Genomic DNA, 23,801 nt, shown 5'->3' on the forward strand with positions numbered 1-23,801 from the left:
AGTTACTTTTGTAGGTATTTAAATGATTTATACCTACTATACATATTGTTTACAAGTAGAGTGTATATAGGTCAAATAAATTCTGATAATGAGCTTTAATCGTAAGGTGGAGAAAAGGAAAGAGAAAGAAGAAAAAGGGTTGAAAGGTAGAGGTATGGTCCACAAGGTTGTCCCGCTCGTCAGTTTATTATTCTTTTTAGTTCTCTTTGAAGCCTTAGAATGGGTGTCTCTGTAAGTCATTTAATCTGTTACCATGGCAACAGGACAGAGTCATTGAAATTTGACAGGAACTGTTGTTTTATCCAAGGATGCCAAAGTTTTTCAAATTTTGGAATTTGATTTTGATCGATGGCTACCATCTTAGCATGGGACATTGTATTATTCATTCTGTGAATTGTTTCTGCTAGTACCAATGTAGGAGATTTCCATGCCTTGGCCACTGTTTGTTTTGCAGCCGTTATTAGTTGGATCATAAGTTTGAATTGAGAGAGTGTTAACCATTCCGGTTTTAGATTAAGTAAAGTTAAATATGGATCTGGTTGTATTATTTTTTTAAATATTTTAGATGCAATCACGAAGACTTCCTTCCAGAAGGTTTGGATTACTGGGCACGTCCACCATATGTGTAAATATGTGCCTATTTCTGGGCATCCTCGAAAACAAAGAGCTGAGGTATTAGGTGAATATTTTGCCACTCTAGCGGGTACAAGGTACCAGCGAGTTAGGACTTTATAATTTGTCTCCAGTGCCAAGATGTTGGGTGAAGATGACTTAGATGTGAGCCATATATTAGACCAGTCCGTGTCTTCTAAAGTTCGTCCCAGGTCCTCTTCCCACCTCTGAACGTAAGAGGGTCTATTAAGATTTGCTACTCCATATAATTGATTATAAAGTGATGAAATTGTACCTTTAGCAAATGGATCTTTTGTACAGATTGATTCAAAAATAGATAATTGGGATAATGGTGTATCCCCCTTTAGGAATGGTGTATAGAAATTTTTGATTTGGAGATATCTAAATATCTCAGAGTTTGGTAGATCATATTTTTCTCTAAGCGATGGGAATGAAAGGAATGATTTAGATGCTATGAAGTAATTTAGTGTCTGAATGCCTGATGTTGTCCAAGCTTTAAAAGAATTTGGGTAGATCCATGCCGGATAAAAGGCCGGATTTCTGATAAAAGAAAGGAGAGGATTGTGTGGAGATTGTAACTGATATTTGGTTTTTAGTTTATCCCAGAGAGATAAGAAGTGTTTAGTTATGGGATTATGAATTTTAAAGCGGTCTTTAGGATCAAGCCATAATAAATTTGATATTAATAGAGGGTCATTTTCTGAAGCCTCTATAAATACCCATAATGGGATTTCCTGTTTTGCATGGTATTTGGACAGACTGGCCAAATGTGCTGCTCTGTAGTAGTTAGTAAAATTAGGGTATCCCAGGCCTCCTTTATTTTTGGGAAGATGTAGTGTGTGTATAGGTATACGTGGTTTAGAAGATCCCCATATAAACGAAGTTGCTCTTTTTTGTACTATTCTCAAAAAATAGGAAGGAATTGGAATAGGGAGGACTCTGAATAGATAAAGCAATTTGGGTAGAATAGTCATTTTGATTGCATTAATCTTCCCTATCCAGGATAAAGGAAGTTGCGACCATTGTTTTATTAGATTTGTGATCTGTCTTAATACAGGAGGATAATTGGTTGAGAATAAGTCAGAATGAGATGCTGTTAAATGAATTCCAAGATATGGGATTGATTTTTCTGCCCATGTGAATGGGAGTGCAGCCCTAGCCGGGATCAATTCCATGTTTGTGAGTGAAATATTAAGCACTAGGCATTTCTTAGGATTAATCATAAGGCCGGATAGGGCTGCAAATCCATCAAGAGCTGGTATTAAGTTAGGACCAGAGACCTGTGGTGATGATAGAAAAAGTAATATATCGTCTGCAAATATACATAATTTGTGTGTAATACCTCCTACTTCAATGCCAGTTATAGTTTGGTTTGTTCTGATGTATTGGGCCATGGGTTCGAGTATAAGGGCAAATAATAAGGGAGATAATGGGCAACCCTGTCGGGTACCTCTTTCGATATTAAAGGCTTCAGATTTGTATCCAGCATATTTTATATAGGCTTTGGGTTTATTATATAATGCTTTGATCCATGTTAAAAAGTGGGGTCCAAAACCCCATTTTTGTAATGAATATTGCATATATTTCAAAGAACTTTTTCATGTCCTCCTCGTGATTTCTTGTCCTACGTTTGTATAACTGCTGATAAAAAGCCTGAAACACGTCTAGAATCTCTGGGGTATTGTAATGCCGTGTACACACGGTCGGACTTTTCTTCTACAAAAGTCCGATGGACGCCGACGGACCAAATCTGGCGGACAATCCGATCGTGTGTGGGCTTCCCCGGACTTTCGGCTGACTTTTCCAGCCACAAATCTGACGGACTTTAGATTTGGAACATGTTTCAAATCTTTACGTCGAAACTCCGCCGGACCCAGAAATCCGCTCGTCTGTATGCTAGTCCGACGGACAAAAACCCACGCTAGGGCAGCTATTGGCTACTGGCTATCAACTTCCTTATTTTAGTCTGGTGTAAGTCATCACGTACGAATCCATCCTATATTTGTGTGATCATATGTAGGCAAGTCCGTTCGTTAGAAAGTCCCCCGCAAGTCCGACAAATGTCCGCCAAAAGTCCGTTGAAAGTCTGTCGGACGGGCTGACGGACTTTTGTAGCCGAAAAGTCCGACCGTGTGTACGCGGGATTAGTCTTTCCGTATTCAGAAGTGTGAATTTACGTAATAAGGGATGTTGATCGTTGTGCCTTTACTATAGAGGCCAATATACGTCAGGTTTCTTCTCTCTCCTCAAAATAAGGTTGCTGCAGGAAGAATCTTTTATTCTCTGCTTTCTTTATTGTGCATATTTTTCCTGACTATTTATCCATTGTGTGTGAGTGATTTTACTAGGATTAGTTATATATAATGCTTCAGCTTGCAACATACTGTCAGCAAGAGTTTTTTCCCAAGTTCTAAATTGTTTCTTTTTTTGAAATTTGTGAGATAAGAAGGCCTCTAAGGTAAGCTTTCTGTGCGTCCCAATATATTAAGGGCGATACAGTAGGTTTATTCATCTGCTGAAATGTAGTAAGCTCTAATTTGATTTCATCTGGAGGGAAGAGTGAGATCCAGTAAGGATTCACCTTCCACAATCTATCCCCCACATTAGTCCTGAACAAAAAGGATAATATCAAAGGTGAATGGTCGGATATACCTCTGGCCTCATATGGCAATAGGGAGTAAGACCCCAGTGCCAAATCTATTCTAGATAAGGTATTATTTGTACTTGAAAAACATGAAAATTGTCTACTGGTTGGATTTCGCAATCTCCACAAGTCAAGTAGCCCCATTTCCGTTATGTATTTGGCAAAGGCCGTGGTCCCCTGTGGCTATCGCTTATCCAATAAGGAGAATTTATCCATTGATGAATCCATATAATTGTTAAAATCACCAGTTATCATACATAGTCTATCTTGTTTATCGGATACAATCACGATAAATTCCTTCAGAATTTCAGAAGAATATGGTGGTGGAATGTAAATATTTGCCAATACACATCTTTGTCCAGCCAATACACAATCCAAAAATATATATATCGGCCCCTGCTATCTTTCCTAACCTGTCTGCATTGAAAATCAATTGTGTTGGCTATAAGAATGGATACAACTCTAGAATATGATGTATATGTTGAGTGAAATTGGGTTCTAAACTGATTTTTCTTTAAGTAATGTAAGGTATGGGGAAGTAAGTGGGTTTCTTGGAGGCAAATTATAGAAGGTGAAAATCTCGTCAGTGAAGTAAAAATAGCCTGCCATTTTGATGCAGTGCCCAAGCCTCTAACATTCCATGAGATTATTACATCTTTCTGAAGGGTCATAAAACAATTACATCATACATTTTAGCTTCAGTTATAAACACATTGCAAACTATATTTATACTTCAATAGCCACTTGGCCATAGAGTGGAAGAATAAAAGCATAGACAGATAGGAGGGGAGAAGCTAGAGGAGAGAAGGGATATCAAAAATTTGCAGACTATCTCCATATCTTTTATATTATCTTCCATCACTTGATTCCCAGGAGATCAAAGATAAGGAGCAGAAGAGAGAAGGGGAGGGAAGAGAGGAGATCCGAGACAGGAGCATAAGGACAGAGTTGATATACAAAGATTTAGTAAAAGGTGTCACCGGACTAACATATAGGACAAGTAAGACAAAGACAAACAAACAACCACGACCAAGACACATGAAGAACAAAAAAATAAAACAAAGACAAGCATACATCAAAACACTTAAAAAAAATATCAAACACCAAAAAACTTAAAAACAATCATATGGGTTATATGATCCAAAAGGCCCCCAAAAGTGGAGCCCACCCTGACCAAAAAAAAAAAGGGAAAGAAAAAAAAATGGAGGCGGTAGGGGAGTGGGGGAAGGACAGAGAAAAAAAAAAAAGAGGGGACTTTCCATGTCATTTTGGATAGTTACTTAAAAAAAAAAAAAAAAGACTATTTTAAGTGCATATAATTATCCAACCATTGAGACGCTGAGACCGGGGATGTAAAAAAAAAAGTATTATCCTGAGTCTTTACTCTTAGCTTGGCTGGAAACAGCATAGTATAGGATAGTTCCAAATGTCTCAGTCGTTGCTTTACCTCCACGAATCCCGCCCTTTGTCGCTGTACATTTACGGAAAAATCAGAAAAGAAGCTTATCTTTGAGCCATCCATCCGAATATCTTCTAGTTGTCTAGCTCTTTTTAATATGATATCGCTATCCTTATAGTTCAAAGTGTTCAGAATAAAAGTTCTGGGTCTTAGTAACTCTCCCGAGGGCGGAGATCGTACAGCCACTCTATGTGCCCGTTCTACAGAAAAAAATGGGGAAAAATGTTCTGCTCCCATAATATCCTTAAGCCATCTTTTTAAAAAAATTCTTCTGGTTTATTCCCTTCCGCCCGTTCAGGGAGACCTACTATCCTAATATTATTTCGTCTGAGACGATTCTCCAAATTCTCTAAACGGGAATCACATAAGGATAATTGCTGCATCATTTTTTTTTCAGATTTCATAACTGTTTGTAAAGAATCTTCAGTTGTACTTATTCTTTCTTCTGCACTCGATATTCTTTCTTTCATTGTGTGCATATCTTGTCTAAACAGACTTATATCTTCCCTCATTCCTTCTAAATTATGAGATAAAGAGTTCACAGAGCTATTACATGTATTAATAGCTCTCATTATATCTGTTAAAGTAATTGCTTGTTCTGTATTTGGGCTATTTGAAGTATTTAATACATTGGAAGATGTAGCTGATGTAGCTGCGTTTAATGGCACAGTGGCAGCATTTGATGACACATTAGGAGCATTTGATATGGCACAGTGGCTGCATTTGATGGCACAGTGGCTGTGTTTGATGGCACAGTGGCAGCATTTGATGACACATTAGGAGCATTTGATATGGGCACAGTGGCTGCATTTGATGGGCACAGTGGCTGCGTTTGATGGGCGCAGTGGCTGTGTTTGATGGCACAGTGTCAGCGCTTGATGGCACAGTGGCTGCGTTTGATGACATAGTGGCTGTGTTTGATGACATAGTGGCTGTGTTTGATGGCACAGTGGCGGCAATTGATGGGCACAGTGGCTGCGATTGATGGTACAGCGAGGCTGCACTTGCTGGGTTTTTTTTCCAGAATTTTTCAGTTTGTTTGCGCCCCCCAAAAAAATTTTGAGCACCAGCCGCCACTGACAGTATCTCACAAATGTGAGTACACCCCTTACATTTTTGTAAATATTTTATTATATCTTTTCATGTAACAACACAAAGAAATGACACTTTGCTACAATGTACAGTAGTGAGTGTACAGGTTGTATAACAGTGTAAATTTGCTATCCCCTCAAAATAATTTAACACCATAGGCATGCACAGCCAATTGCATTAGGGTGTGCACCCCAAAGCTCAAACACACATGCTTGTATATATAAATTTACACTATATTACCAAAAGTATTGGGACGCCTGCATTTACACGCACATGAACTTTAATGGCATCCCAGTCTTAGTCCGTAGGGTTCAATATTGCGTTGGCCCACCCTTTACAGCTATAAAAGCTTCAACTCTTCTGGGAAGCCTGTCTGCAAGGTTTAGGAGTGTGTCTACGTGAATGTTTGACCATTCTTTCACAAGCGCATTTGTGAGGTCAGACACTGATGTTGGACGAGAAGGCCTGGCTTGCAGTCTCCACTCTAATGTGAAGGCCAGTCCAGTTCCTCCAACCTAAACTTGCTCATCCATGTCTTTATGGACCTTGCTTTGTGCACTAGTCTAAATCATTTGGTGGAAAGGGATTATGGTGTGGGGTTGTTTTTCAGGGGTTGGGCTTGGCCCCTTAGTTCCAGTGAAGGGAACTCTTAAGGCGTCAGCATACCAAGACATTTTGGACAATTTCATGCTCCCAACTTTGTGGGAACAGTTTGGGGATGGCCCCTTCCTGTTCCAACATGACTGCGCACCAGTGCACAAAGCAAGGTCCATAAAGACATGGACTTAGCAAGGGTGGAGGAATTAACTTCAAGTGCAAAAATTCACATTACAATAGTAACTAAAACATATAGAATTAAGTATAACATTCTAAAAAAAAAGTTCCAAAGTGCTATAATGGTGTAAACCTCCCAACTAAAAAGTTGTTGCACTTTAACCCCTTGCCGACCAGCTCACACCGATATACATTGGTAGAAGGGCACGTACAGGCATATTAACGTACCTGTACGTTGCCCTTTAAGACGCGGCATTGTGGGCGCGCGCACCCCCGCCACGGTCTCCGTGAGTGTGATCGCGGGTCCCACGGACTCAATGTCCGCTGGGATACCCGCTATCGTCTCACGGAGAGGAAGAACGAGGAAATGCTGATGTAAACAAGCATTTCCCCATTCTTCCTAGTGACAGGACACTGATCACAGCTCCCTGTGATCGGGAGCGGTGATCAGTGTCGTGTCACACGTAGCCCTTCTCCCCCACAGTTAGAATCACTCCCTAGGACACACTTAACCCCTGCAGCGCCCCCGCCATAATGCCGCAGACACAATAAAAATTGCAGATCACCGCCATTACTAGTAAAAAAAAAAATTATTAATAAAAATGGCATAAATCTATCCCCTATTTTGTAGACGCTATAACTTTTGCGCAAACCAATCAATAAACGCTTATTGTGAATTTTTTTTAATAAAAATATGTAAAAGAATACGTATCAGCCTAAACTGAGGAAAACAAATGTTTTTTTATATATTTTTGGGGGATATTTATTATAGCAAAAATTAAAAAATATTGCGCTTTTTTTCAAAATTGTCGCTCTTTTTTTGTTTATATCGCAAAAAATAAAAATCGCAGAGGCAATCAAATACCACCAAAAGAAAGCTCTATATGTGGGGAAAAAAGGACGTTAATTTTGCTTGGGAGCCACGTCGCATGACCGTGCAATTGTCAGTTAAACGACGCAGTGCCGAATCGTAAAAAACACTCTGGTCTTTGGGCAGCCATATGGTCGGGGGCTGAAGTGGTTAAGTTAATTTGTATTGCAATTATCTGTAGAGGGGTTTCCACCTTCCTTGCTAAGTTTAAAAAAAATGTAAGTCTTATTCTCATTTTGATGTGTATTACATGTGACATCACATATCACTGGAATTATTGCGCTTGAAGTTAATCTAATGGCAAAAATCTATAGGAGGGGTTTCCACCATCCCCGCTAAGTTTCATTTTGTATGTCTTTTTTCAATTTGATGTGTATTATATGTGAAATTACATATCACAGAGACCGGTATTGTGGTAATATTGAAGTTTATTGAGATTTACATGCATTAGAGGGTTCCACCATTATTGATCAGTAAGTTAGCGCTACACTTTTTTTCTTTTGTGGTGTGGGAGCACATAACAGTGCTTAGCAGCAAGCCTTTTACTGACACTTTTGTATTTTACCTCCAATAGTTTATTGTAAATAGTAGTGTGGTGATTACCTATTATACTAAAGATCTGCATGTGGCATTAATAATCATAGACAAATTTCAATTGTGCCCCACCAGGCCAGACTCCCATGGACAATGTGCCTGTCATCTCACCATCCCTGCACTCAGTGCACTGATTGGCAGCACTGATAGACAGCACTCATGGGCACTGATAGGCCTTGCTGGGTGGTACTGATAGGTGGCACTGATTGGAACTGATTGGCAGCAGTAATAAGCAGCATTGATAGGCGGCACTGATAGGCAGCACTGATGTGCCCTGATTGGCACTGATTGGCAGCACTAATGGCACTGATAGGCAGCACTGGCAACATTTAGTGGCACTGATTGGCAACACTGATGGGCACTAATTGGCAACACTGATGAGCACTGATAGGCAGCACTTATGGGCACTGATGGGCACTGATTGGCAGCACAGATGAGCACTAATAGGCTACACCAATAGGCAGCACTGATGGGCACTGATTGTCACTGATAGATGGCAGTGATAGGCAACACTGATTGGCAGCACTGATGGACACTGGCACTGATCGATGCCACTGATAGGCAACACTGATTGGCAGCACTTATGGGTACTGATAGGTGGCACTGATAGGCAGCACTGATTGACACTGATAGGTGGCACTGATTGGCACTGATAGGCAGCACTGGTTGGCACTGATAGGTGGCATTGGTTGGCACTGATAGATGGCACTGATTGGAAGCACTGATTGGCACTGATAGGCAACACAGATAGGTGGCATTGGTTGGCACTGATTGGCAGCACTGATTGGCACTAATAGGCAACACTGATAGGTGGCATTCGTTGGCACTGACATGTGGCACTGATAGGAACTGATGGGCACTGATAGAGGAGAGGGAGGGTTTCACATTGAGCAGTCAGGGAGGCTTGTAGGAGCCGCTCAGTGCGTGAAACTGTCGTGTAATGTAACTGCATGCAAAGACCAGCTGTCAAAATTCAGCGGTGATGTCAGGGGTGGGCAGGACAGAACAGCTATTAAACACCAACCAAGGGAATAGGGGCTGGGCGGGCTGCTCCGTGTATGTGGATCCACCCCCTTTCTATCAGCTATCAAACACCAGCCAATGATTGGGCTGCTTAAGAAAGGCGGTGGAGCCACATACACGGAGCAGCCCGCCCAGCCCCTATCACATTGACTGGTGTTTAATAGCTGTTCTGTCCTGCCTACCCCCAACATCACCTGCTGAATTTTGACAGCTGTTCTCTGCATGCAGTTACATTACATGACATGACAGTGTCACGTACTGAGCGGCTCTTACAAGTCTTCCTGACTGCTCAATAAGAAACTGTCTCTTGCAGCATTTCACAGCAGATCTCAGGAGACAGCAGGCATGCAGCTGCACTAACACGCAAGGGATGATTAGGGTGTGCCCAGACACATCCGGCACACCCCGTGCACACGCCTATGCTCAACACACAGCCATTAATGTCTAAACCGCTGGCAACAAAAGTGAGTAGACCCCTAAATGAAAATGTCCAAATTGGGCCCAAAGTGTCAATATTTTGTGCAACCACCGTTATTTTCCAGCACTGCCTTAACCCTCTTGGGCATGGAGTTCACCAGAGCTTCACAGGTTACCACTGGAGTCCTCTTCCACTCCTCCATGATGACATCATGGAGCTGGTGGATGTTAGAGACCTTGCGCTCCTCCACCTTCCATTTGAAGATGCCTCACAGATGCTGAATAGGGTTTAGGTCTGGAGATATGCTTGGCCAGTCCATCACCCTTACCCTCAGCATCATTAGCAAGGCAGTGGTCGTCTTGGAGGGGTGTTTGGGGTCGTTGTCATGTTGGAATACTGCCCTGCGGCCCAGTCTCCAAAGGGAGAGGATCATGCTCTGCTTTAGTATGACACAATAGATGTCGGCATTCAGGGTTCCCTCAATGAACTGTAGCTCCCCAGTGCTGGCAGCACTCATGCAGCCCCAGACCATGACACTCCCACCATCTGAACCAAACAAGTTTATCTTGGTCTCATCAGACCACAGGACATGGTTCCAGTAATCCACGTCCTTAGTCTGCTAGTCTTCAGCAAACTGTTTGCAGGCTTTCTTGTGCATCATCTTGCCAGCCATGCAAACCAATTTGATGCAGTGTTCAGCATATGGTCTTAGCACTGACAGGCTGACCCCCCACCCCTTCAACCTCTGCAGCAATGCTGGCAGCACTCAGATGTCTATTTCCCAAAGACAGCCTCTGGATATGATGCTGAGCTTGTGCACTCAACTTCTTAGGTCAACCATGACGAGGCCTGTTCTGAGTGGAACCTGTCCTGTTAAACCGCTGTATGGTCTTGGCCAACATGCTGCAGCTCAGCTTCAGGGTCTTGGCAATCTTCTTATAGCCTAGGCAATCTTTATGTAGAGCAAGAATTCTTTTTTTCAGATCCTCAGAGAGTTCATTGCCATGAGTTGCCACATTGAACTTCCAGTGACCACTATAAGAGAGTGAGAGCGATAACACCAACTTTAACACACCTGCTCCTCATTCACACCTGAGACCCTGTAACACTAACGAGTCACATAACACTGGGGAGGGAAAAATGGCTAATTGGCCCTAATTTGGACATTTTCACTTAGGGGTGTACTCACTTTTGGGGCAGCAAATTTACACTGTTATACAAGCTGTACACTCACTATTTTATATTGTAGCCAAGTGTCATTTCTTCAGTGTTGTCACATGAAAAGATATAATAAAGTATTTACAAAAATGTGAGGGGTGTACTCACTTTTGTGAGTTACTGCATATAAAAAAACAATGTACAAAGTAATAAGTAATGGTAGTGAGAGTAAGCTTTCATATGAAGTAAATATGTGTTCTAGATATACAAGACTAAAGCCTCATACACACGATCGGACTTTGTACAAACTTTCCCATGGATTTCTGTACAAAGGGCGTTGGCCGTAAACTTTTTAAGCATACACACGGCAGGACTTTTTAGGCAACAAACATGAACATAGTGACGTTTCAATGTACTGACGACACTTCAAAAGAGGACGTTCAATTCTCTGGCGCCACCCTTTGGTCAACTTCTGTATTGTTGTCTGATCTTTTGCATAGGTTCTGAGCATGCGTGTTTGTACTTTGTACTAAAGTCCGATGGCTTTGCTTACACACGATCGGACTTGCCGACGTCAGACTTTTGTTGATGCAAACTTTGTCTGTTCGCACACCCAACATTTGTCCAATGAAAACCGAAAAGTTTGTCCGATGTAGCATACACACGGGCGAATGTTGCCTTAAAACAGCTAATTTGCATGTTTGTTGTCAAAAAGTCCGATTGTGTGTACGGCCTTATGACATAAAAAAAAAATAAATAAATAAATTGTATTGAAAAATAGATATATATTTTAAAAAGGATGGGATATATACCCACATGTGTACTGTCATGCACACCTGCAAATTAAGTATAAGATCATTATAAAAAAATGGTAGAAAAATATATATTGGAAGAAGATGATGAAAAAAATATAATGGAAAAATTGAAAATAAGAAAGAAAAAATGAAAAAATTAAGTAAAAAAAAGAAATAATTATATATATATATATATATATATATATATATATATATATATATATATATATATATATACTATATATATATATATATATATATACTATAATATACTATAATATGTGTAGTTAGAGAATATATTATTTAAAAGTATGTACTGTATATATGTATTATTATAATGAGAAACAGTGGGAAAACATTGTAATATGAGCAAATTAATAAATGAGAAAATGGTTGGGTATTGGAAACGGGTAAAGGCAGTAATAACATCAAAGTAGGTTGTAATAATGCAGATATAGCGTGTGAAATAGAAAACTTCCAGTTATTGCAAGATATGTCACAGATATCAGCATATGAGAAATTGTAGAATCTTTAGGGAGATTCTAGCAAACAAAATAGTAAATGATGATAAAAGTAATTTTTTGGATCGTGGACTAGCTGAAAGTGAAGAGAAATACCCGGTACCTTCAGGTATGGTGGACATGTGACTTACTCCCCTTCCTCTCATGTGAAAGGGCAGCTTCTTGGTGTTGGTCCAGTGATGTCTCATGTGGGTGTGAAGATAGTCCTCCACCTGGTGTAAGCTCTACAGCAACTCAGAGCTCACACTTGGCTTCTTTTTCTCACTTCCAGTGGCTCAGCAGAACAGTGTGGGAAAAAGAAAAGTAAGCCTGTGCTGCTCTGCATGGGGGTATAACAGTGAACAGGTTTCTTTGCCCTGCATGGAAAAATCACAGATTCACTTCACGATTCATTCTACCCAAAACTTTATTTTTAGAAGCATGTAAAAACTAGGGGGCTGTATATACTCCCCACATTGTAATATTTCTCTGTGACTCCCATATGCAGCGGAACTCATCACCATTTCTGGCTCTGTCCTCTCCGGCTTTGGACTCACACTTCCTTTGTGGCACTAGCTATAATGTTAAAGTGATTGTAAACATTCTTTGAAAAAAAAAAAAAAATGGCAAACATGTTATACTTACCTACTCTGTGTAATGGTTTGGCACAAAGCAGCACCGATCCCCCTCTTCTGGGATCACCCCCCCCCCCCCCCCCCCCCAGTGCTCCAGGCTTCCCCTCTTCTCCATGTGCCACCACAGGAAGCCGCTTCCTATAGTGACACATGTGAAGCCTCAATCCCGATCAAGGCTGTGTGTTTATTGACACAGAGCAGAGAATGCACTAAAGTAAAAAAAAGCCCCTATAACCACTTTAACTGTAATATAATGAGCTACCACTTTAAGCCTCAGACAGCTGTAAGTCACATGGCCTCTAAATGTTACATTGTTGCTGCTGCTACAATATAATAGAGTATATGTGGTCCTGTGTTCATGTATTTACTGATTAAAGCTAAACTTGGTACAAACTGTTTAATACATAGTGTGGTAGGATCCCTGGCGGTAGATGTGGTAATAGGCAAGGAGAACCAGTGTTGGGAAAGAAAGGGTGCCTGGGAGAACAACAAGATAAATAAAAAGAGATTGGTATGTTCCAGCTAGGACAGCCTGGGGCCAGAGAAAGTGGGTGTGTAAGTGAATAATGCTGGACTGGTATTTCAGGTGGATAACCGGAGGGTCTGTGTCATAGGGGTTTGTTTACTAAAGGCAAATCCACTTTGCACTACAAGTGCACTTGGAAGTGCAGTCACTGTAGATCTGAGGAGAAGATCTGAAACAAGGGGAACCTCTGCTGATTTCTATAATCCAAGCATGTGCAAGCAAAAATGCTGTTTTTTATTTTCCTTGCATGTCCCCCTAAGATCTACAGCGACTGCACATCCAAGTACACTTAAAAGTGCATTTGTAGTGCACAGTGGATTTGCGTTTAGTAAATAAACCCCATAGTGACAATGAAAGATTGCTGCCAAATAAGAAGTGTTGTGTGCTTGATCTCATCCTTGGAGACCTTATTGCTGTAAGCAATTTCTATGCTACCTTTAGAAGGATTTTTATTTACACTGAAATAAGTGATTAGGCCTGGTTCACACTGGTGCAACATACGTCCCAACTTTGAGAGTACATGTCGCATGACGTGTATAAATCATTGATTCCCTATGAGAGCCAACTTAACTGGTCCGACTTTGGAAAAGGTTCCTACACTACTTTGGTCCAACTTTGGACTGATCTCAGCCCGTTAAATATCAATTTCAAGTCAAATGGGGCGAACAGCCAATGTTCGTCCTGAACTCATGCTTGGACCAAACCGTTCGCCCAACACTATTTACTATCCTTATCCTGAAGAAATGACCACTTTAGAGCCACAAACGCACAGCTTGCTATATGACAAAAAATACTTTTTGATGAGCTTATTCTAAAACATCTCTTTATGCTAGTGGCGCCTCCTCTAACCCACCTCCAAATTTTTTGGAGGCTCAAAAATTTCTACCCTACTGCATACCAGGATCAATCCATCGCATAGTACAAAATAACCTTATAGATGTAAGTATAGGCTCCAGAAATATTCTGAGCATTTTAAAAAAACTTTTCTTTTATGGTACAAATTACTACATTTCTATGGATCTCTTTGTTTGCATTTTATCCCACTGATCTTCTGGAATGTCTGCAATGTTTCTTACACATTCAATAGTCACTATTAAAGTACTAGGCAAGAGAGTGGAATCAAGTAGATCCGTGAGCTGGTTGTCATAAAACCCAAGGAGAGCAGCAGTGGTGAGTAGGGTTGAGCTGAACACCCCCCAGTTCGGTTCGCACCAGAACATGCGAACAGACAAAAAATTTATGCAAAAACTGTTAAAGTCTATGGGACACGAATGTGAAAAATCAACAGTGTTCATTTTAAAGGCTTATATGCAAGTTATTGCTATAAAACGTGTTAGGGGATCCAGGTACTGCCCCAGAGGACTAAAAAGTTTTTAAAACGGCAGTTTTTTTCAGGAGCAGCGATTTTAATAATGCTTAAAGTGTAACAATAAAAATGAAACATTCCTTTAAATATCGTGCCGGGGGGGTCCCCTCGGTCCACCTGTAAAGTAGCGTCTCTTTCCTATGTTTATAACCTATATTCTATATTTCCTATATTCTAAAGGAAAAAATATCATTTAAAATTGCTCACAGCTGTAATGTATTGCCGAATCCCGGCAATATACATAAAAAAATCATTGAAAAAATCCACGCCAAAATGTAAAAAAAAAAATAGTGTGGGGGTCCCCCCAAAATCCATACCAGGCCCCTCAGGCCTGGTTTGGATTTTAAGGGGAACCCCTCACCAAATGTAAAAAAAAATGGCGTGGGGGCCCCCCAAAATCCATACCAGACCCTTATCCGAGCATGCAACCTGGCAGGTCGCAGGTAAAGGGGGGGAACGAGAGAGTGCCCCCCTCCTGAACCATACCAGGCCACATGCCCTCAACATGGGGAGGGTGCTTTGGGGTCCCCCCATAAGCACCCTGTCCCCATGTTGATGGGGACAAGGGCCCCTTACCCACAACTCTTGCCCGGTGGTTGTGGGGGTCTGTGGGTGGGGGGCTTATCGGAATCTGGAAGTCCCCTTTAACAAGGGGGCCCCCAGATCCCCCACCCCATGTGAATGGGTAGGGATTCATTGTACTCCTACCCATTCACCAAAAAAAGTGTCAAAGTAAAAACAACAGCAGACAGTTTTTGACAAATCCTTTATGTAAAAAAAGTGTCCCGCGATGTAAATGCATTGTCAATCACGGTACAGACGGTCCCGAGAAAAAAAAAAAGTGGAAAAACTCTGCCTTGATGGGAGGCATCCCGCCGACTGCCGTCTTTTTGCTTTGACAGTTGTTATATAGCTAAGGACAGGGCTACCTGGTGATGTAAACGGACGTCAGAAGGGGCGGGGTCAGCCAGTTACGTCACAGGATGGCCCCGCCCTTGGCTATATAACAGGTGTCATCGCGAAAAGGCTGCAGTCGGCGGGACGCCTCCCGATGAGGCAGAGTTTTTCTGTTTTTTTTTCTCTGGACCGTTGGCGCCATGATTGATGATAGATTTACATCGCGGGACACTTTTTTTAATAATTATTAAAATAATAATAGGTATTGTCAAAAGCTGTTGTCGTTTTTACTTTTTTTACTCTTTTTTGGTGAATAATGGGTAGGGGTACAATGTAGATTCCAGATTCCCATAAGCCCCTCGCCACAGACCCCCACAACCACCGGGCATGGGTTGTGGGGATGAGGCCCTTGTCTCCATCAACATGGGGACAAGGTGCTTTGGGGGGACCCCAAAGCACGCTTCCCATGTTGTGGGCATGTGGTCTGGTACAGATCAAAAGGGGGGGGCGCTCTCTATTCCCCCCCTTTTCCTGCGGCCTGCCAGGTTGCATGCTCGGATAAGGGTCTGATATGGATTTTGGGGAGGGACCCCCACGCCATTTTTAAAAAAGAAATTGGCGCAGGGTTTACCTTAACATCCATACCAGATCGGAAGGGCCTGGTATAGATTTTGGGGGGACCCCTGCGCCGTTTTTTTTTTTTTACATTTTGGCACAGGGTTCCCCTTAACCACTTCAATACACTGTGTTATATAAACTACACTGCCTGCATTGACTGAATATAGAGTCTACACTGAATATATAGGCTACACTGAATGTAGAGTATATTTATAGTATGCTCTGTAAGCAGCCTTATATAGTGTGGGGCGTGGACTTAGTCCCCCTGAGTCATGATTGGCCAAAGGCACCCTGCTGTCTCTCTCAGCAGAGTGCCCTGTGATTGGCCATGCCCCTTACTAAATTACCTTGGGATGTCTACCTTCCAAAAATTGGTCATTTAGGGAATATTTGTAATGTCCGGACATTTTCTGGTGTCAAAAATTAGTACATTAGGTTTGACTGATTTTCAGATATATATTTTTTTATAGTTTGTGGACTCTTTAACTTTCCTACAGACTAAATAATATACGGTACACTGATTTGGGTTATGTTCACCAAACAAATGTAGCAGAATACATTTTGGCCTAAATTTATTGGGAACAATTATTTATTTGCAACATTTTTCAAAATTATTTATATTTTTGCAACAGAAATAAAGTAAAACACATATTTTGCAAAATGTTTGTTTTTTTTCAGTTTATTTAGCAAAACATAAAAAAAAAAAAACAAAACAAAAAAAAAAAAACAGCAGTGGTTAAATACCACCAAAAGAAAGCTCTATTTGCGTGAACAAAATGCAAAAAAATTCATATGTGTACAGTGTTGCATGACTGCACAATTGTCATTTAAAGTGTGACAGCGCTGAAAGCTGAAAATTGGCCTGGGCAGGAAGGGGGATATAACAGAAATGTAATATATTGCATCTTACCAGTCTTTAGGTGTGGTGGCTGCATTAGCCCACTCACTTCACAATATCTATGACGGAGCAGCATTGTCACCCTAGCATAGGTGTGCACAGTCTATTGCATTAGGGTGTGCATCCCGTAACTCAAACACACATGCGATTCTCTGCAGCTATTTTTTTAAAAGCATGTAAAAGCTAGTGGGCTGTATCTACTCACCAAATTCTAATATTTCTCTGATACTCCCAAAGGCAGCTGAACTCATCACAGTTTCTAGTTCTGTTCTCTCTAGCTATGGACTCACACTTCTCTTGTGGCACTAAATAAATCCAACTGTGATATAATGAGCTACCACTTTAAACCTCTGTCAGCTGTAGGTCAAATGACCTCTAAATGTTACATCATTGCTGCTGCTACAATATAATAGCGTATATGTGTTCCTGTGTTCATCTGTTTGCTGATTAAAGCTAAACAGCTTAATACATAGTGTGGTAGGAGCACTGACTGTAGATGCGGTAGCAGCCGATGGTTGAGCCGGTGTTGGGAATTAAAGGGTGCCTGGGAGAACAAGTAGTTAATTAAAGTGATTGTAAAGGCTCGTTTAAAAAAAAAACAATAACAAACATGTTATACTTACCTCCTCTGTGCAGTTGGTTTTGCACAGAGCAGCCCAGATCCTCCTCTTCTTAGGTCCCTCTTTGATGCTCCTGGCCCCTCCCTCCTACAGAGTGCCCCCACAGCCAGCAGCTTCCTTTGGGGGCACTGAAGCCGAGTCACAGCTCCGTGTGTTCATTCAGACATGGAGCCCGGACCCGACTCTGCCCCCTCTCTCCCCTGATTGGCTGACTGACTTTTATTGAAAGCTGCGGGAGCCAATGGCGCTATGGCTGTGTCTCAGCCAATCAGGAGGAGTGTCCCGAAGGGCTTAGACATTTGTGGACATCGCTGGAGAGAGATGGGGCTCAGGTAATTCATTAGGGGGGTGTTGGGGTGGCCACTACACACAAAAGATAAAACCTTCTACCTTTACAACTCCTTTAAAAAGAGGTTGATTTCCTCCAGCTAGGACAGCCTGGGGTCAGTGAGGTGGGTGTGTAAGCCAATACTATTGGGCCCGTTTTAGGTGGATAACCAGGGGATCCTATCTAAGCCATGCTTCTCCTATCCCCATCCAAGTTCTATGTTCCAATAAAAAAAAGACACACTCAGACCGCTCCTTTTGAGCCAGTGTAAAAGTGAAAAACTTTCTGTGTGCCTGGCTGTGGGTGCTCTAACTGGGGAATAGGACACTCACCACTTAGGGCAGGGGTGTCAAACTCAATTTCATTGTGGGCTGCATCAGCATTATGGTTGCCTTGTAGCTGTAATACTATGGGCTTGATTTACTTAAACTGGAAAAGGAAAAATATGGTGCAGCTCTGCATAGAAATTAATCAGCTTCCAGGTTTTTTGTCAAAGCTTAATTGAATAAAGAGGCTAGAAGCTGATTGGCTGCCATACACAGCTGCGCCAGATTTTGAACTCTCTAGTTTTAGTAAGTCACCCCCTAGGTATGCAGATTCCAGGAGTGAGCTAATTACATAGTACAGAGTTCAGTAGTACGTGGCATACAGAGTGCAGAGTTCAGGAGTACTCTACATACAGAGTGCATGGTTTAGGGGTGTGCTACATGCTGAGTGAAGGGTTTAGGGGTACGCTACATAAAGAGTTCAGAGTTCAGAATTATGTGGCGTACAGAGCGCAGAGTTCTGGAATGTGCAGGGTTGAGGAATGCACTACATACAGGGTGCAGGGTTTATGGATGCTCTACATACAAAGTGCAGAGTTCAGGAGTATGCTAAATACAGAGTGAAAAGTTCAGGAGTGCGCTGTGTATGGAATGCAGGGTTGAGGAATGCACTACATACAGAATGCAGAGTTTAGGGCTGTGTTATGCACAGAATGCAGGGTTCAGCTCTCTTTCAATAGCTGTCCACATCTCACTTCCAGTCCTCTTCCTTGGCTCTGATTTCAGGACAACTCCTCCCCCTCTCTCACCTCTGCACACATCACCCTCAAAAGCCCTCATCTCTCCCTTTCCTCGCATCACACCTAACTGGCACAGATCTAGTACCTCCAAGCAGTGTTGGTGGCTTTGCCTCTCTCACCTGCAGAAGGATCATTGGTCAGCACCTATCCCCGCCATTCCCTGCCATGAGGGCAGGCAGGGACCTGTAAGAACCACTGAGAGAAAAGCTGTCCTAGTAAACACAGAATGTGCCAGTAGTGAGCAGGGAGTGGAGGTTGAGAGCTAGAGGTGGCAAAATGGAGTTCCAAGCTGGCCTGGCGGGTCGGATTCAGTCCTGGGGCTTATGTTTGATACATGTTTCCTAGGGTGTGCGCTACAATTATTAATCTACCCTGCTTCCCATGCTGCCAATCACTGCTGTATTGCAGATAAGCTGCTGCTGGAAGAATATTCTGAATTCAACATTTACAAGAGTGCCGGATTCTGGTCTGCTGTCATGTGCTATAGTTTCTTCCACCAGCCCCTGCATCACCATTGTGTCTCACAGATAGAAGAGCTGTTTAGCTTTTTCCCACTATATGCATTTTTTTTTAATTACTGGAATTATCTATACCATGTTCATTATGCACAGGCTATTTCTGCCATTTTTACAATGCAAGGCACTGTTTAATCTTTTTTTTAAAAACTTTATTGAAATGTCACTAAATGACATTTGAGCTGCAGTGTGATGACTGACGGAGACTTCAGATGAGCTTCAGTGTGGTGTGGAAAAATGCAAACATGCTGAACCTCTCTGCTCCACACTTCTCCACTCTGTTGTGGTATGAACGGGGCACATAGAAAACAATTATGTGGAGAGCTGAGCTAGTCTGGTAACCTACCTCAAACCTTACCTAATGCAGGTCAAAGCAACAGGTTTGCTTATATTCCCCCCACCCAGCGTACATATTCACCTTTCCTTTGTTACCCCACTGCTGCATTTGCATACTTGGAGTAGAGAAAATGGCAAGTACCTCCGAGTATAAAGGAGCATGTGACTCGCCACACATGATAGCGCCGGGCCAATCACCAAGAACCAGTGCCATACCACTGGGAGAGTTCAAAGCCTGGTGTAAGTTATTACTTAAGGGGCTCATAGCTTTAACAGTGTGATCCTTAGAAATACAGAGACAAGTGACCTGCATGAATAAACTATAAATTAAGGGTGATGAGGCCTCCTTAAAGGTCGGGCCATGATGCTCATTTATTCAAAGTATATCCTCAGTGTTCTGCGTGACATGATGCCAGGCATCATTTAAACCACTGTAAACACAATAAACAGTCCTTGCACTCATGTCTAGGATGACCCAAGAACTGGAATTAAAAAATGTTCATAGAGGTGTCTTAAACCACAAGGGCATCTTGGAATAGAAGCACTACAGGGGACAACACCTAGTTATAGATGAGTATTGTAGCTGCTTTTTGAAAATTCGTACCCTGTGACCCATAGGTGATCAGGGAAGTACTAGATAGATAGATAGATAGATAGATAGATAGATAGATAGATAGATAGATAGATAGATAGATAGATAGATAGATAGATAGATAGACTTTATTGCCATTGTATTCCTACAACAAAATTTTTCCAGATACTTTTTACAGCAGCAATAAAACACTTCTCAACAAAACCACACATACATACTCCTAGCACATGCCCACATATCTATTTAAATATATCAAAATATAAAAGGTTATTTAAAAATAAATAAATATATATAGCAAAACAGTGGAATACAACACAAATCTATTTTTTAATGATACCTTATTTTGGTGAAAAAGCTTGGAAAACAGCAGCATGTAAATTATCTCTTTACTATACTTTGCTATGCTTTTGGAAAGTTCAGCGGGCTAACAAACATTATTCAGCAATGTGTGATGGTTTTAGATACAAGACTTAAAGTGGAGTTCCACCCACTTTTACAACTCTTCAGCATCCCTCACTAAACTGTGTACTGTAAACAAATTGGATATTTTTTTATTTTTTTTCTCAGCACCTACTGTATATCTGCTGTATTCATTTTTCACTTCCTCCTCCCTGGCCGCGGCCCATCGCATCATTTCCTGTTTGCAATGCCTTCTGGGAAGGGGCGGCAACTTCCTCTGAAACTGCCGTTGCTATGGAACCTATTACACTGCTTGTGCTGCACTGAGCATGTGCGAGATCTGCAAGGATAAGATCCAGGAAGAAATACAGTCTGGTTTCAGATGCCCACACTTAAGATGGCCACGGCCTGCTGTAAGTTTATAAAATAACAAACTACTGCTATAAACTAACAAAACAGACTTTAGTTTACAGACTAACTTTACTAGAATACATTAAGCTTGTGTATTATAGGGGTATTTTTATTTAAAAAGTATAATTTCGGCTGGAACACCACTTTAACTATTTCAACAAATGAGTACAACCTGAAAAATCTTTCCACAAGCTCCAAGTTCATGTAGTCTTCGACCCTCTTAGGCATTTGGTCATGCTCCTCTAACCCCCTAAAAAATACAAATTTCTAAAAGGATAAAAGGTAACCCATAGAAAAATTACTAATCTTCTTTCAAGGCTGAGAGCCAGCCGATGTTTTCGAAAAGGTAGCAGGTTTTCCCAACAAAGGCTGCTCTGCCTCTCACCTGTGAACAGTCCCACGTCTGAGATGGAGCCTCCTTCAATGCCTATCTCTCCCTTTTCAAAAGCATGGCACTTGTACTTATCTTCACGTCTATTCAAGGACCCCCTTATGATGCAGATCACACTCTTTAAAGCAAATATGCCTCAAAATATGGCTTCCAAAATCTCACAAGAACCCTACATTTAAAATAGACACAGGAATCCCAAGATGGCACCTGGAGCGCATAGAAGAGGACAAATAAGTTCTATGCTGAGTTTTCCCTAGTGCCAGCTTCAAAGTGGCAGTCATGACACTGCTCTATTGATGCTGTAAAACATCTTTCTTAGTGTGTACCCAACTACTTCATCTCTTTCCGTGCAGCTAGCAAACCCAACAAAGGGAGTGATCAGCAGTACAGCCTAGAATCACCATTTGGTAATGGGCAGAAGCTATCTGACCACAAACACAGAGGTAAGGGTAACGGATGAGGTCTGGTACCCAACTTACTGCCTACAAACCTATCGGGGGGCCCAGTTTGAAAAAAAACATTCCAAATTGGATTTAAATGTCACATAACTTTAATTGTTATTTTTTGATTATATAAGTTTGAGAACACACGTTCACACATCTCAAAAACCTTTTATGACAGCAAAATAATTAAAAAATCACAATTGTTTTGAATTGACATTGTTTTTGCTGCCGAAAGGCAAACTTTAGCAGAACCCCTAAAGCATGTTTTGAAATTATCTCACCAAACAAGAGAGTGACATTACGCAATAAAGTGGAACTGACCAGTCCTTCTGGGGGTGTGGTTTCTAACCATTTTCTAATATAAATATTCACCAGGAGTTTGTACATTCTATACAGCGATACCAACTCTATATAGCGATACCAACTCTATACAGCGAAACCAACTCTCCATCTGTTGAGTGACCAAGACACAAGACGGCACCATGAAAGCCACCTACTACCTGGCTCTGATTGCCATCATTATCATGTTGTTCCAGTTCACCTCTGCAGCTCGAAGTAAGTCTTCCTCACTGTTCCAGGTGCTTGAATTTTTTACAATATTGAAATATAAGATTGGTAATTGGTATATTTTAGAGCTGCCATTAGGTAAGGTTCACAAAGATAGGTGAGTTATTTTCACTTTCAAAATGAGCATGTAACTGTTAAAATCCTTATTTTCTCATAAAGGGTTCTATGCCAGATTTTTTTTTTTTTTATCATCATCTCAAACATCTCTTTTCAGCTCTCCTCAGTTGGCACCTCAGTGCAACCTAGTTATTGCTAGCCTGTAACTAAGGGCATTTTTAGGAGCAATACTTCATGTGATTACCTTTGTGAATATTAAAGAGATTCTGTCACAAAATTGGCAGTTCAATATACAGAAAAAAAGTATCTTAATCCATACTTGCAGCAATTTTCTTCTGCAAACATGGATTTCTGATCACTAGCATTCTGACTCATTACCATTCAATAACTGTCCGCCCATAGAGGAGGTATGGGCAGACAGCTTACTGAGAGTCTGCAGGATTCTAGCATTGTACCTGTGATCTGCTGATCAGGGGTGCAGTGCTTTACAGACTGCAATGTAAAAAATAATAAATGCACATTTTCTTTACCTGAAAAAAGATGTGTCTTTATTTTATTTTTCTACAAAAAAACATGTACTTTAAAAAAACCAAACAGCTGATGTGTTGAATAACCTAACTGCCCCAGTACATTGCACAACAGAATGCACACATTGTAGCTTGCAGGCGGTATGAATGAGCCCTAAAGCAGCTGTTAATGTCACAAACAAAATTATGGAGCTGTGCAAGGGAACCCAGAAAAAAAACACATCATCTTTATTGTTGTTTTGGAAAAAAAAGAGAGACAGGTTCTCTTAAAGTCAAAATATCCCAGAAATCAGTCAAATAATATTTGTGTAGTAATTTCAGCAAGGCTTTTTGCAAATAGAAAAAAATATAATAACCATTCCCCGTCCACCCACCATAATTTTAACATTACACCCTGACAGGGTTGTACACATGCCCTGGCATGCATGGAGCTGCACCGCAACTGCCAAACACTTCTCTTGCAGTTGCGGCGCAGCTCCACATTTTAAAATTGCTATTCGACAATTTAGAAAATTAGAAAAAAACAGGCATCAAGAGGCAGAAATAGTGCCTCCTGAACGGATGCTTTGTACTATGGATTGCTTTTCAGAGGGCTGTAAGCATTAGTGGCACTGTGAAAGAGCCCTCTTTGCCTTTAGTAAATCAACTT

This window comes from Aquarana catesbeiana, linkage group LG05 (assembly GCF_042186555.1).
Source record: "Aquarana catesbeiana isolate 2022-GZ linkage group LG05, ASM4218655v1, whole genome shotgun sequence".
In the NCBI taxonomy this organism is placed as follows: Eukaryota; Metazoa; Chordata; class Amphibia; order Anura; family Ranidae; genus Aquarana; species Aquarana catesbeiana.